General features: G+C 25.5%; 1 pseudogene; it reads right to left on the reverse strand.

Annotated features, from left to right (window-relative positions):
* Positions 1-30: 30 nt before the first annotated feature.
* LOC122505323 lies at positions 31-7,800 on the reverse strand (annotated as a pseudogene).
* Positions 7,801-14,672: the final 6,872 nt, after the last annotated feature.

The following is a 14,672-nucleotide window of genomic DNA, read 5'->3' on the forward strand; positions in this document are numbered from 1 at the left end:
TGTTTATTATTCAATTATACAAATCACATATAAAGCTTCTTTTATTAATTTTTTTCTCGATTTTCTCATATATCAACGTTAAAAATCGCTCAAATCGGCTTCATTACTAGAATCCAGTGGTGGAATTGGCGGTGGTACATTTTCAAATTCCGGAGCAATCTACAATATAGAAATCTGATAGAAATGTATTAGAATACAATGAAAATGAAAAAAATTATTTAACAAATAATTACCTGAATAAAATTATTCAAATTCGTCTCGGAATTTAATTTGAAATCGTTTTTCGTGTCTTCGTTGTCTTCTTTTAAAGATGATGATGATGATGATAATCTCTCTGTTTCCTGTAATTGACTATTTTTCTCATGCATTTTCTTTTTATCACTCGATTCTTCCTCACATTCATCGCTATTCAGTACTTTTAAAGTTATGTCCTGTTTTTAAAAAATTATAAATTTTATTAAAATTATTATTAATTAAATAATAATTAATAATAATATTAATAAATTAATTCTTTACTTTTTTCTTTCTAAACTTTTTTATAATTTTTCTTTTCAAATATTTTCAATTTTAAAATTAATGCATTGAAAATCATCGAATTGTTGCAAAGAATTTTATCAAAAAATTTGATAATTAAAAATTATTTCAAAGAATTTTATTATTCAGAAAAATAACTGAATTCTCGCAGTGAATTTTATTATTTAGAAAAATAACTAAATTTTCGCAGAGAATTTTATTAAAATTTAAAAAAAACTAATTGAATTCTTTTGAAGAATTTCTTTGAATTTTTTTTAAACTAATGAAGCTTTTTTAATAATTTTAATTGAAAATTAAAAATTAATTTAATTAATTAAAATAGCAATTGGATTTTATGAAGAAGAATTTTATTAAAATTGTATTGAAAATAATTGGATTTCTGCAAAGAATTATACTATTTATAAAAATAATTGAAATGTTTCGAAGAATTTATTAAAATTTTAGAAAATAAATTAATTTTTTGTTAATATTTGAAAATTTAAATTTTTTCGAGGAATTCTATTAAAATTGTTTTGAAAAGAATTGAATTTCTGCAAAGAATTGTACTATTTATAAAAATATAATTGAAATGTTTCAAAGAATTTATTAAAATTTAAAGAAATGAATAAATTGTTATGAAGAATTTTATAGAAATATTTGAAAATAATGAAATTTTTTCGAGAAATTCAATTAAAGTTGTTTCAAAAATTATTAAATTTCTTTTAAGAATTTTACTTAAAATTAAGTATATTCAAAATAATTGAATATTCATCACAAGAATTTTATTATTTTTTGATAATAATTGAATTCTTTCAATTTTTTTTTTGACGAATATATTTAAAAATTGCCTTGAAAATAATTTAATTTCTATATCGAATTTTTTAAAAATATTTTGAGAATAATTGAATTATTTTTAGAGAATTTTAAATTCTTGTTGAAATTGAATTTTATGGAAATTTTATATTTTCTGAAATTGTAATATTTAATCGTTTTTAATACAATATTAATAAAATTAATTTTATAAATGTATTCAATTTTTAAAAAGAATTTTATTAATATTTTAAAGAAAAATTCAATTATTTTCTAAAATTTTAATAAATCCTTTGAAACAAATTAATTATTTTTATAAATTGTAAAATCTTTGCAAAAATAATGAAATTTTTTCGAGAAATTCAATTAAAGTTGTTTCGAAAATAATTGAATATTCATCACAAGAATTTTATTATTTTTTCAAAATAATTGAATTCCTTCAATTTTTTTGACGAATATATATTTATAAATTGCCTTGAAAGTGATTTAATTGTTATATAGAATTTTAATATTTATAAAATTAATTGAATTCTTGCCAAGAATTTTACTATTTATAAAAATAATTGAATTTTTTCTAAGGATTTATTAAAATTTTAGAAAAAAATTGAATTTTTTCGAAATGTGTTGAAATTTGTTTTAAAAATTGAATTCTTTCAAGGAATTCAATTAAAAATGTTTTGAAAATAATTGAATTTTTGTAAAGATTTTAATATTTAAAAAAATAATTGAATTGTTTAGAAAATGAAAATAATGGTAATTGAAAATTAATGGCAAATAAAAATAATGGTAATTGAAAATAATGTCAATTAAAAAGTCAAATTAAAAAAGTTAAATAAATATAATGTCAATTGAAAATAATGTCAATTAAAAATAGTGGCAAATGAAAATAATGTCAATTGAAAATAATGGCAATGAAAATATTAATTTTCTATACGTATTTTGAATATTTCTTACCCTCAACGTGTTAGCAATCGTTTCTTTTATAAAACTAGTTGAATAATTGTCTTCTATGAATTTTGACAGTAATGTGTGGTACGTATTATTCATGATCAATTTCACTTCTTTATTTTTATCACTTTTCTGAAAAGAAAAACGTAATTGTAAATTAATAGTGTTTATTTTTATTTTCTTAAAATAAAATGAGAAAACTTACAGAAGTGGATTTCATTTGATTTGTACTTGCAGCAATTTCTAAAGATTTGCAATTAGATTGAAGTTGTAAAATTTCCCTCTCTAGATTGGAATTTCTCTTTTGAGAATCATTCAAATTTTCCCTGGCAGCTTCATGAAGTGTATTTAAATTATCGAACTCTTGTTTCTTCGTTGATAGATTCGTTTCTAAACTTAATATTTTCTCCTTTAGTTCCAGATTCACTTGATCTAAACTATTTTTTTCTTCTTTCAGTTTCGTTATTTCCTGGTTGGCATTATTTGATATTTCTGAAAATAATTTTACAATATTATTATTAATTCCTAGGTATTATTAATTATTATTAAAATTATTATTATTATTATTATTATTATTATTATTATTATTATTATTATTATTATTATTATTATTATTATTATTATTATTATTATTATTATTATTATTATTATTATTATTATTAGCACTATCCAATATTTTCCTAAATACCTCTTATTGTCTTCAGTTCCTCTTCTTTGGTTAAAATATTCTCTTGCAATTGATTCAATTGACTTTTATTACTTTCCTCAAGTTTACCAGAAGTAATAATTGAATTATTTTTCGTTTCTGGTGAATTCAATGAGAGAATCATTTTCAACGTGTTTTCCATTGTTTTATCATTGCTCGGTGACGAAGCGTTTTGAAGTTCCAAGACGTGAAACTAAAATCAATGAAGTTGAGAATTGGTATTGATTTACTAATTAATAAAATGGTATTTTTGAAAATAAAATTACTTTATCCAATAATCGTTGAATATTGTCGGATATTTTTGACATTCCCATTCGAATCTCGGCATTTTGTGTTCTTGACTCAGTTAAAAATATATTCAAACTTGGATCTAATGTTCCAGGCATTGTTTGAGTGACGAATTGTTGTGCCATGGGAAAAGTTTGACCGTCAACCGTCATATATTGTGACTAGAAATCATTGAAATTAATTTAACATTTTTGATTTAAAAAATTCAAATTTTAATTTAGTTTTTGAATTTTGATTTAATTTTCCATTTAATTTAATTTAATTTAATATTTTAATTTGTTTTCAATTTTATCTGCACTTGAGTTGGTGACCATTGTGGAGTGTAAACGACTGGATACAATGACGATTGTACATTAGGAACCGATGAAGTCACTTTTGATTTAATAACTTTGTGAAGATTACCAGTTTCTGTAATTTCGTGACTAGATTGAAATTGCTTTTTCGATGGACTTGTCTCTGGCAATTCTCCCTAACAATAAATTTTTAATAAATTTTTTAGTTTAAAAATCACAATTAATATTTATTAATCATAATTACTGATATTTTTATTTTTAATTCACGTCTTTTGAAATTTAGTGTTTCTATTTTTTCTGTTTTGAGAAAATTCTTCTCATCTCACCTTTCTGTGTCGTATTGTTCGTTCTTTTTTTATCTCATCCTAAAAATTGACAAAAATGATTTATTTTTAAATTTAATTTACATTTAGAAATTTTGAAAAAAGTAATTTGAAAAAAGCTGTGATTTTAATAATTAAATTTAATGAAAATATATAAACCTGAGTGTCATCTGAATCGGTAGTCGTCGATATGGAAATTTTTGGAAGAATAGATTGTCCCATTTTTGCCATTCTCGATATTATCGAAGCCTTACTTGACGAAATTGAACTTTCTGCTTCGGGAATTTTCATTTCCTTTGCCCTCTGAATATTTATTATTTCTATTTTGAGAACGATGTCTCTTTCCTTGGGAAATCCAGGACCGAGACTAATCTAAAAATTATAATGGAAAAAATGTAATTATGGGAAGACGGGGTTGCCATAAAAATTTAATTTTCATTTTCCCTGACCCTAAAGAATATTCTGATTCACTCTAAAAATTATTAGAAACTCAACAAAAATTTTCTATTACAATTTATTTACGAATTTCTTTAATTGTAAAATTATTGAAAAACACCAATATTTTAATAATTCCAATTCAATTATTATTTTGTGCAATTTTTAACTACATAAAATTCTTCTTGAAATTTTCCAAATTTATTATTTGTTTACAATTCAATTAGAAAATAAAAACTTGAAATAATTATAAAAAATTTTGATTAAGCTTTTCGAAAAAATTAGTTGCTTTGAATTTTTAATTAAAAGTATGTAAAATTCCGATTTTCAAAAATTTTAATTTGAAAACTTTACAAAATTCAATTATTTTTAAAAATTGCTCATTAATTGATATTTTCCTTTTTTTCAACAATTTAAATTTCTATAAAATTTTTCAAAAAAAAAAAAATTAAATTATTTACAAAACTTTTAATAAAATCCTTCGCAAGAATTCAATAATTTTTAGAAGTAATACAATTTTTCACATCATTTCAATTATTTTAAAAAATGTAATAAAATTCGTTGTAAGAATTCAATTATTTTCATAAATAAATATAATAAAATGTTTCCTACAATTTAACAATTATTTTTAATACAATTTTAAATTAATTTCTCGAAAAATGTAATTATTTTCAAACATTTTTTGCAAAAATTCAAGTACATTTCACAAATAATGAAATTCTTCGATGAAATTAAAATATTTTCAAAATCTACTATTTTAATAAAATTTCTCAAAAGAATTCAATTATTTAAAAAAAAAATGTAATAAAGAAGGATTGAATAATTCAATTATTTTCATAAATAAAAAAATTCTTCACAGGATTTCAATTATTTTTAAAAAATATAATAAAAGTTCGTTGCAAGACTTTAATTTTACTAAATAATAAAATTTATTCTTCTCAGGTTTTCAATTATTTTTAATACAATTTTAAGTGAATTCTTCGACAAATGTAATTAATTAAAAAAATTTTATTAAAATTCTTCGAAAGAAATAAATGAACAATTATCAATTATTTTTAATTTTTCATCTGAAGTTTTATCTAAAATTTATTTTTAAAACAATTTTTATTAGAAAAATTCATCATCATTCTATGATGAGTTTTATTATTCATGAAAATAATTGAATCTTTGTAAAAAAATTTTATTATTTTTATGAAAATAATTGAATTATTGAGAAAAAATTTGTAAATAGTTGAATTCCTGTGAAATGTTTATTATTTATGAAAATAATTGAAATTTGGAGAAGAATTTTATTATTTTTAAAGATAATTGAAATTTTGACTAGAATTTTTTTTTTGAATTTTTGCAAACATTTGTAATTTCTCTAAAATACAATTTTTTTAGTGTTGTTAACTAAAATTCTTCTATAAATCCATGATTTTTAATAATTAATTAAATACATAAATATTAAAAAGTGAAATAAAATTTATTATGAATCCTGCAAATTTAATTTTTAAAAACAATTGAAATTTTGCAATGAATTTTATTAAAATTTTTGAAAATAATTGAAATTTTGCAATTCCTGAAAATAATTGTATTTTTCTTTTTATTTATAAAGATAATTGGGAATGTTGACGAAAATCTTTATTTAGTTTTTTTTCTAAAATAATTGAATTTCTGCGAAGAATTTTTTTAATTTTGAAAATAATTGAATTCTTGAGTTGAATATTTTTATTTATGAAAATAATTGAAATTTACAATGAATTTTATAAAAATTCCTGAATATAATTGAATTTTGGTGAAGAATTTTTGCTATTTATAAAAATAATTAAAATGTTGACGAGAATTTTTTTTTGAAAATAATTTAATTTCTGTAAAGAATTTTAATATTCATTGAGATAGTTGAATTCTTTCGAAGAATTGTATATTAAAATTTTTAAAATTGAAACTAATTTCAAACAGAATTGAAATTAAAATTTGTCAAAAAAATATTTCATTAAAATGATTTATAAGTAATAATTTTATGGCAGTTTTTTTTAAATAGAATTAAGTTATTTAAAATAAATTATTGTCAGAAATAGAAGAAATTTATTTTTTCAGAAATTTAGAATTTTCTTATGAATTCTAAAAGTTGAATTTTTTTGACTTTTCCCTGACCTGTGCCAATCCTTGAAGAGTAAAAAAAAATTATAAAAATTTAATAATTACCTGCTTACTCGGCGGTAATATTAGCATTCGTCTCAAATTTTTCATCGTTCCCAACAATATTCTTTCCCAATTATCATCGGTGGAAATTTCCACTGTCATTGACAATTCCGCGGTTGAATTATTTTTTAATGGTTGAATTATTTCTGTGGTAATAATGTATTTTAGGGAAATTTCATCCCCCTCTTTTGCCTTCTCTCCCTTTTCGTTCACTGCATTTAAATCCTGATAAATTAAAGAATTATTCGTCTTTTCACGACGTGAAAGATATCGTGAGACGCCAATTTCTCTTGCAAACTCGATGCATTCTTTACTGGTTTCAAAAAGTATTGACCAATTTTCCTTTCGATTATCATAATATGTAGAATAATTATTTGCCTGCACAATGTAGGAGAAATCGGGATTTATCGAAACAATGGATATGTGCTCTTGTTTACTTTGATAGAGTATTAATTGATACGATTTTGTGGAAACATTTCCCACGTAGAGCGAGGCCAAGTTTTCCTATCGATGTATAATTTCCGTCCTGTCTATTCATAATAAATATTGATGAATTATTTAGAAATATTAACGTTTCACTTGCAGTTTTTCAAAAATTAGGTAAAATAAATAAAAATAAATAATAATATTAATAAATTATAATAATTATAAATAAAATTTCTATCGTACAGTAAAAAATTATTATATACTTACAATTTATAAGCGTGTACAGCTTTTGCAATAACAACTTCGGTTTTCGATTCTTGAGTAACATTTTTTTGTTTTGTTGGAAAAATTTGCGGCTGAGTATTTACATTATTTGTGTTCATACCAAATATTGAAGCCAATCTGGAACTAAGTACAATAATTTTTACGTTTTGCTTGTTTAAAAGGTTTAAAACGGTTAAAAACGTTTGTAAACTTTAAAAAATAATCTTATAGGTTATGTCAATTCAAATTTGTTTATTATCTTTCAAATAATAAAGCAAAAATCTAATTAAAAGTATTTAAATACAATAGGTACGTTAAATGATTTATTAAAATTATTAATAAAAATTACCTTCCGGAAGGTAAAAATCCATCATCATCTTCTTCGCGAAATATTTTATCAAGATCCGGTAATTGATTTTTGCCACTCATATTTATAAAATTGTTATAAAATATTTATATGTATACGATTTACACAAATTTACAGTGGAAATTAAATGTGAGACGAAAACGAAATAAAGTAAATTGTGTTTATCTCGTTTGACAGCTAACCTAAAAACTAAAACTTAACTCATTCCGTCAAGCTGAGTCCAGAATGAGAGAGGGTGCGCACCGATGTTCATATCTATAGATATACTAAAGCATGCTGTAGTATACCTATAGCTATGAACATCGGTGCACAGACTCTCTCATTCTGGACTCAGCTTCAAATGTTGAACGGCGACCTCCGTGGCGCTGGCTGTACTTTCATGTAACGAGCGACTATTATCTCGCTCGAATCGTGATTCGATATTAATCGAAATGCGATTAAAAGTCGCGGGAAAATATAATATTAATTTTATATTTTAAAAAATAATATCCTGTCCATAGATTGAGAAGAACTTTCTGCGTTCGATTTAGTAAATATGTTCCTAAAATATTGTATTCTTCAAATATCTCTCTATCAATAGCCGAAATATAACAAAAGATGAAATACATATGTTTCGCAGACACAGTGTCTTTGAAAATATCGCTACAAAAAATAGTAAGGTTTAAACACATTTCCAGCAATATGAGTTTGTGTATTGTCACTCTGAAGACAATATACCCTTAAAACTCAAACACAATTGTCAACCATAAACTAAGAGAGATAACCCCAAAGATGTCATAAAAAACTGTCTTTCAATTCTCAAGTAGACCCTCTTTGGAGGTAAAACCATAAAACACATCGGTTGACCAACGTACATTTTATCCTTTTTCTCAGGATAAAATCACGTACTGGAAAAACCCAGTTTTCAATACTTTTTAGAAATGTTAATTATTCCACTACTTTTATAAATAATTGTAATTTGCATATTAGATTATTTCTATCAATCTAACATCTAATCAATTATTATAATATAATTGATAATGAATTAAGACTTGTAAATAAACTACATTCAAGCTTTATAGTTAAACAATTAATTTGTTATAACTATCATGACCATTAACTATGTATAATTCTATATAATATTTACTATATTTGTAACACGTATGTGTCATGTACAGGTGTAAATATAATTATTATAAATATAAATATTATTATTAGAATGTATGCATGTGTATATATATATTGAAATAATTATCATGTGATAATTTTTGGAATCATAATGTTATGATGAATGTGTATGTATCAACATCGACAAGTATGACGTATGAGTCGGTATTAGTATTAGTGAAGTGCATAAATGTATCTACTATATAGTGGGGATACTACTATACTATACTATACTACTGTATAGTGGGGGATGCGCGTCATTTAGAACATGCGCATTTCCTCCAACATGGACTAACAGCGGAGAACAAGTCCGCTGGACTGTAACTACAGATGAGATTTAAGTTGACTATTGACTAGAAAGGTTGCTTCTAAGCTTCCTTAGTCATAACTTGTATTCTTGAACTTTTAGTAAATAAATATTTGGGTTTACTCTCAAGAAGACTGATTTCCTTCAATAATTAATTTTATTAATTATTGAATGATTTATTCTACTTGTGAGCTTTTTCCCTCCGTTTTAACGGAATATTCACGTTTATTATTTGAAATTTCCCGGTTCCTATCAAGGATTTAACCAAATTCTGAACTCAACGAATCACCGAGCAGTAATCGCGTTTGCGCGAGTAATTTACATTTGTGCTCGTAACATAAATTGGGGGCTCGTGCCCGGGATTTGGTACGGAAATTCAAAATTTAATGTGATTGCGGAAACTTTAAAATTAAAAGTGCATCTTGAAGTGACATTTTTGAACTCAGTTATTGCGAACAAGTGCTGACAATCTTCTTTTCATTAAAGACCTTTAAAGTGTTTGTTTGCGATAAACTTGTAAACATTTGGAAATTTTATAAATTTAAATTTTCATTTTTGAAATTTATTGTTTTGTTTTCTTTACACAAAAAGGAGAATGACATATAATCAGTGAATTTCTATTTTAATATCTGAATAAAAGTGCTCCTAGATAGACAATTTTATGGTTTATTTTATTTATGAACTATTAATTACACTATTAAATACAGTTAATTGATAAATAAGGTGTAATTATTAAATAGAAAAAACAAATATTTAACCATATCAAATCTTTCACTAAAAAAAAAATATTGCTGCTGGATTCAACAAAACGATTCTTCAGAAATCCTGAGATTCTTCTTCCTTGGCGGTGATCAATCTACATGTTCCTGACCTGCTTAACCTGTGTTGTGTTGTGCGGGAGTGAATTCTCAAAGAGAAAAAAAGGTCATTTCCGAAAATAAAAATTTTATTAGTGTTGTGCTACAATATTCCTCAACAGTGGAATAAAGGTCTGGAATAAAGGTTTGATTAATTATAAGTTTTACTGTAATGCCTAAATTCGATCACATAATTTATTTCGAATTTTAACTCAATTTATAAATTTTCTTGCTTATTAGAAGTATTAATAATAATAGAATTATCTAATTTAATTGACATTTTTATTGTTAAACAGTATTTTGAATTATTTGAATTTATATTAATCAAATTGATTTTTATAATAATTTTTAAATATTTGTCTAATATTTATCAAATCCAGTTTAATTTTGTCGAATTCATGAATTTTTGAATTTGTATTAATCAAATTGATTTTTAAAAATAATTTAAAAATTTGTCTAATATTTATCAAATTGAGTTTAATTTTGTTGAATTTATAATTTTCAAATTTTTCAAAATGGGAAATAACAAAGGTTGGGAGGAAAGTCCCATAAATCAAAATGTGATCGATGACGGCACGTATGATGCTGAAATTTCAGATAATGATAATGTTGATGAACGTGATTCTATTTTAAGTATCGACAGTATTGGAACTCATAATAACAAAACAAATTCTGTTATGTCAAAGGGTCCTTCTCAATCTAAGGATATTTTTTCAAAGTTTAAAGAGGACGATATTATTGAAATTGCTAATTTCGTCCGCAATTTAGATAAAAGAAACGAAACAAAAACTCGGAATATAGAGTCAAACCTTTGCAATTCAAATTCAACCCAAAGAGTTAATTTCGAGAAGCCGTATGATATTAGGGCTCTTCAAGCAATTGCTGAATAAATCCCAATATTTGATAGTTCATATTCGTTCAATGTTTTTTAAAACAGGTTTTAAAGAAGCTCATTACTACGCTTTTAATAAATTAAGGGACATTTTGTGTACTGAACCCTTGCTTTAATATCCTGACTTTTCTAAGGATCTTATTTTATCCACTGACGTTTCTCAATATGGCATTGTAGGCGTTTTAAGCCAAAATTTTAATGGCAAAGTTCTCGCTATGCTTTTTCTGTAGAGAATTTTAGACCCCATTTGTTTGGTCGCTCATGTAAAATCGAAACTGACCATAAACTTTTTATATGGCTTCAGAACATGAAAAAAAAACCTAACTCGAAAATTTTACGATGGCGTGCACAGTTGAGTAAATTTCAACTTTTAATTGTTTATAAAAAAGGTGTTCAAATTACGAATGCCTTGTCACGTAATCCTTGGGATGTGCCAGAGGAGGAAGTGTCGACAATCGATAATTCTGTACTTATGAATGAATGAATGACTAAGTAGATCCTTTGGAATTAAATTCAAACCCGGTGCACGAGGTGACCTTGTCACCTGTGCATCCTAACCTAACCTCCCAAAGTACAGAAAATAATAACGAGATCGACACTGACTGCTTCCATATTCTAGAGAATGAAATGACAAAAGAAAATTTGTTAGGAAAAGGTCACATATTAATGACCAAAATGTTAATTGTGAAGACCGGACTCCTTGGGGGTATCCCTGTCACTCAAACCGGGGGTGCATGTGGAGAGGGTATCTTTGAATAAAGAAGGCTCGAAACGCAGCATGTACCCTGTATTGACCTTGTCTCAGATACATTCTCTGAGCCTGGTTTGGTTCGAGATGGGCACACAGACAGAACTTGTGTGTCTCCTCGAATGACGAGGTTGGTGCACAGACAGAACTTGTGTACCTCCTCAACTAATGTTCTCGCTAATGACGAGGTTGTCGGGGCGTATGTACTCGGACTGAGTCAGAGAACAGAAGTTACCCTTTCTCCTGACGGTCAAGAACGACTTGGACGGAGACGCAATTCTCAAGATTGTGATGTCTTTGGTGATAACGTACTTTCTCCTCAGAATCACGAGAATTGCACAATTTTAATGACATTGATGGCAGATTGTTGTCTGCATCAGGTCATGGTGCGAGTGCAGCCGTACACGAGGATTACGACTTCACAGAAAACGACGAATTTCAAGTGATGAAGATTTTGTTAATAGCGAAACAAGCACGAAAATTCTCGAGGGCGGAAAAGATTTAAAAGTAAATTTATATAAAAAAAAAAAATTTGGTATTTAAATTAAAAGACAAAAAAAAAAAATTTTTTTTTCTCTTAAATCAGAAAAACTAATTTCGAGACCCCTTTTCAATTGCATGGCCTTCAGTCCAATCATCAATTCAGCCTTGTCTTAACGATTTATTGTTCGTTTCGGCTGTCCAAAAATAATTCATCCTGAATTTTGTAAAATTTTAAAAATTAAGAAAATTGTTCCACAGCATTCCATGCGCAGTCTCTAGGATCTCTAGAAAGGAACCATCATGTTTTAGTACAATATCTTAAAAATTATTGTCAGAAAACAAATTTGGACAGATGGTTACCTTATGCAATGTTTTCCTATAATATTGCACAATACGAAGCGACAGGTTTCACACCTCACGAACTCATTTTCGGTAAAAAGGGCTCGCATCCCCTCTGAATTTTCAAAGCAGGAAGTTCCACTCACTTATCATTTATTTGTAAAAACATTAGGTGATAAATTATCTGAAAAACAAGCTACATGTAAAGAAAAAATTAGACGCGAATTATGCCGGTCCATTTAAAGTCATTTAAGGTTTTGATAATAGTAACGTTGAACTCGAAATGAAAAGAGGTAAAACTAAAGTTGTACATACTAACCTCCTTTGACCACAAACACTCAAATTATTTTGAGATAAAGTAAATTATATAAATCTTACCTTTCATAGATTGATATAATAATCAAACAAATACAGTTTTAATTGTTTTTTAAACTCGGAAATAGTTACCAAAAATTTGTTTTCTCATTTTTGTGAATAATATATTGTCAAAATAATTAATTCGTAATTCCTTTTTGGGGAGGGAGTGTGTAAAGAGCAACTTGGACTTGCTCTATTTTTTCTTCCAAACTTTGCACATCTAACTCCTTATAAATTAATTATTATTATATTTCCAATTATTTTTCATAAACAAACAATTTACGTATGTAAACATTGACAAACGTGAACTACATATTCAGTCAGAGATAGACAACTTCATAACCGAACCGCTCAAGCCCGGTTCACAACGAATCAAAAACCTTAAGGCTCATTTGCATAAGCTTTACTGGTTGCGCAATTCGCGGTAATAAATTGCGTAAATTTCTTTTTCTTTAAATATATAAATATATATAAGTAAAATAAATAAATAAATAAATAAAAAAAAATAAATAAATAAAAAAAAAATAAAAAAAAAAAAGAAATAAATAAATAAATAAAAAATAAATAAATAAATAAATAAAAATAAAACAAAAAAAAAATAAAATAAGATAGATATTTTATCACTTTAAGCATAATTATTATTATCATATTTTCGAATAATCAATTATTCTTTTTTATTAAGGGGGAAGGTGTAACGAGCGACTATTATCTCGCTCGAATCGTGATTCGATATTAATCGAAATGCGATTAAAAGTCGCGGGAAAATATAATATTAATTTTATATTTTAAAAAATAATATCCTGTCCATAGATTGAGAAGAACTTTCTGCGTTCGATTTAGTAAATATGTTCCTAAAATATTGTATTCTTCAAATATCTCTCTATCAATAGCCGAAATATAACAAAAGATGAAATACATATGTTTCGCAGACACAGTGTCTTTGAAAATATCGCTACAAAAAATAGTAAGGTTTAAACACATTTCCAGCAATATGAGTTTGTGTATTGTCACTCTGAAGACAATATACCCTTAAAACTCAAACACAATTGTCAACCATAAACTAAGAGAGATAACCCCAAAGATGTCATAAAAAACTGTCTTTCAATTCTCAAGTAGACCCTCTTTGGAGGTAAAACCATAAAACACATCGGTTGACCAACGTACATTTTATCCTTTTTCTCAGGATAAAATCACGTACTGGAAAAACCCAGTTTTCAATACTTTTTAGAAATGTTAATTATTCCACTACTTTTATAAATAATTGTAATTTGCATATTAGATTATTTCTATCAATCTAACATCTAATCAATTATTATAATATAATTGATAATGAATTAAGACTTGTAAATAAACTACATTCAAGCTTTATAGTTAAACAATTAATTTGTTATAACTATCATGACCATTAACTATGTATAATTCTATATAATATTTACTATATTTGTAACACGTATGTGTCATGTACAGGTGTAAATATAATTATTATAAATATAAATATTATTATTAGAATGTATGCATGTGTATATATATATTGAAATAATTATCATGTGATAATTATTGGAATCATAATGTTATGATGAATGTGTATGTATCAACATCGACAAGTATGACGTATGAGTCGGTATTAGTATTAGTGAAGTGCATAAATGTATCTACTATATAGTGGGGATACTACTATACTATACTATACTACTGTATAGTGGGGGATGCGCGTCATTTAGAACATGCGCATTTCCTCCAACATGGACTAACAGCGGAGAACAAGTCCGCTGGACTGTAACTACAGATGAGATTTAAGTTGACTATTGACTAGAAAGGTTGCTTCTAAGCTTCCTTAGTCATAACTTGTATTCTTGAACTTTTAGTAAATAAATATTTGGGTTTACTCTCAAGAAGACTGATTTCCTTCAATAATTAATTTTATTAATTATTGAATGATTTATTCTACTTGTGAGCTTTTTCCCTCCGTTTTAACGGAATATTCAC

Source organism: Leptopilina heterotoma, unplaced genomic scaffold, assembly GCF_015476425.1.
Source record: "Leptopilina heterotoma isolate Lh14 unplaced genomic scaffold, ASM1547642v1 Lhet_353, whole genome shotgun sequence".
Taxonomy (NCBI): domain Eukaryota; kingdom Metazoa; phylum Arthropoda; class Insecta; order Hymenoptera; family Figitidae; genus Leptopilina; species Leptopilina heterotoma.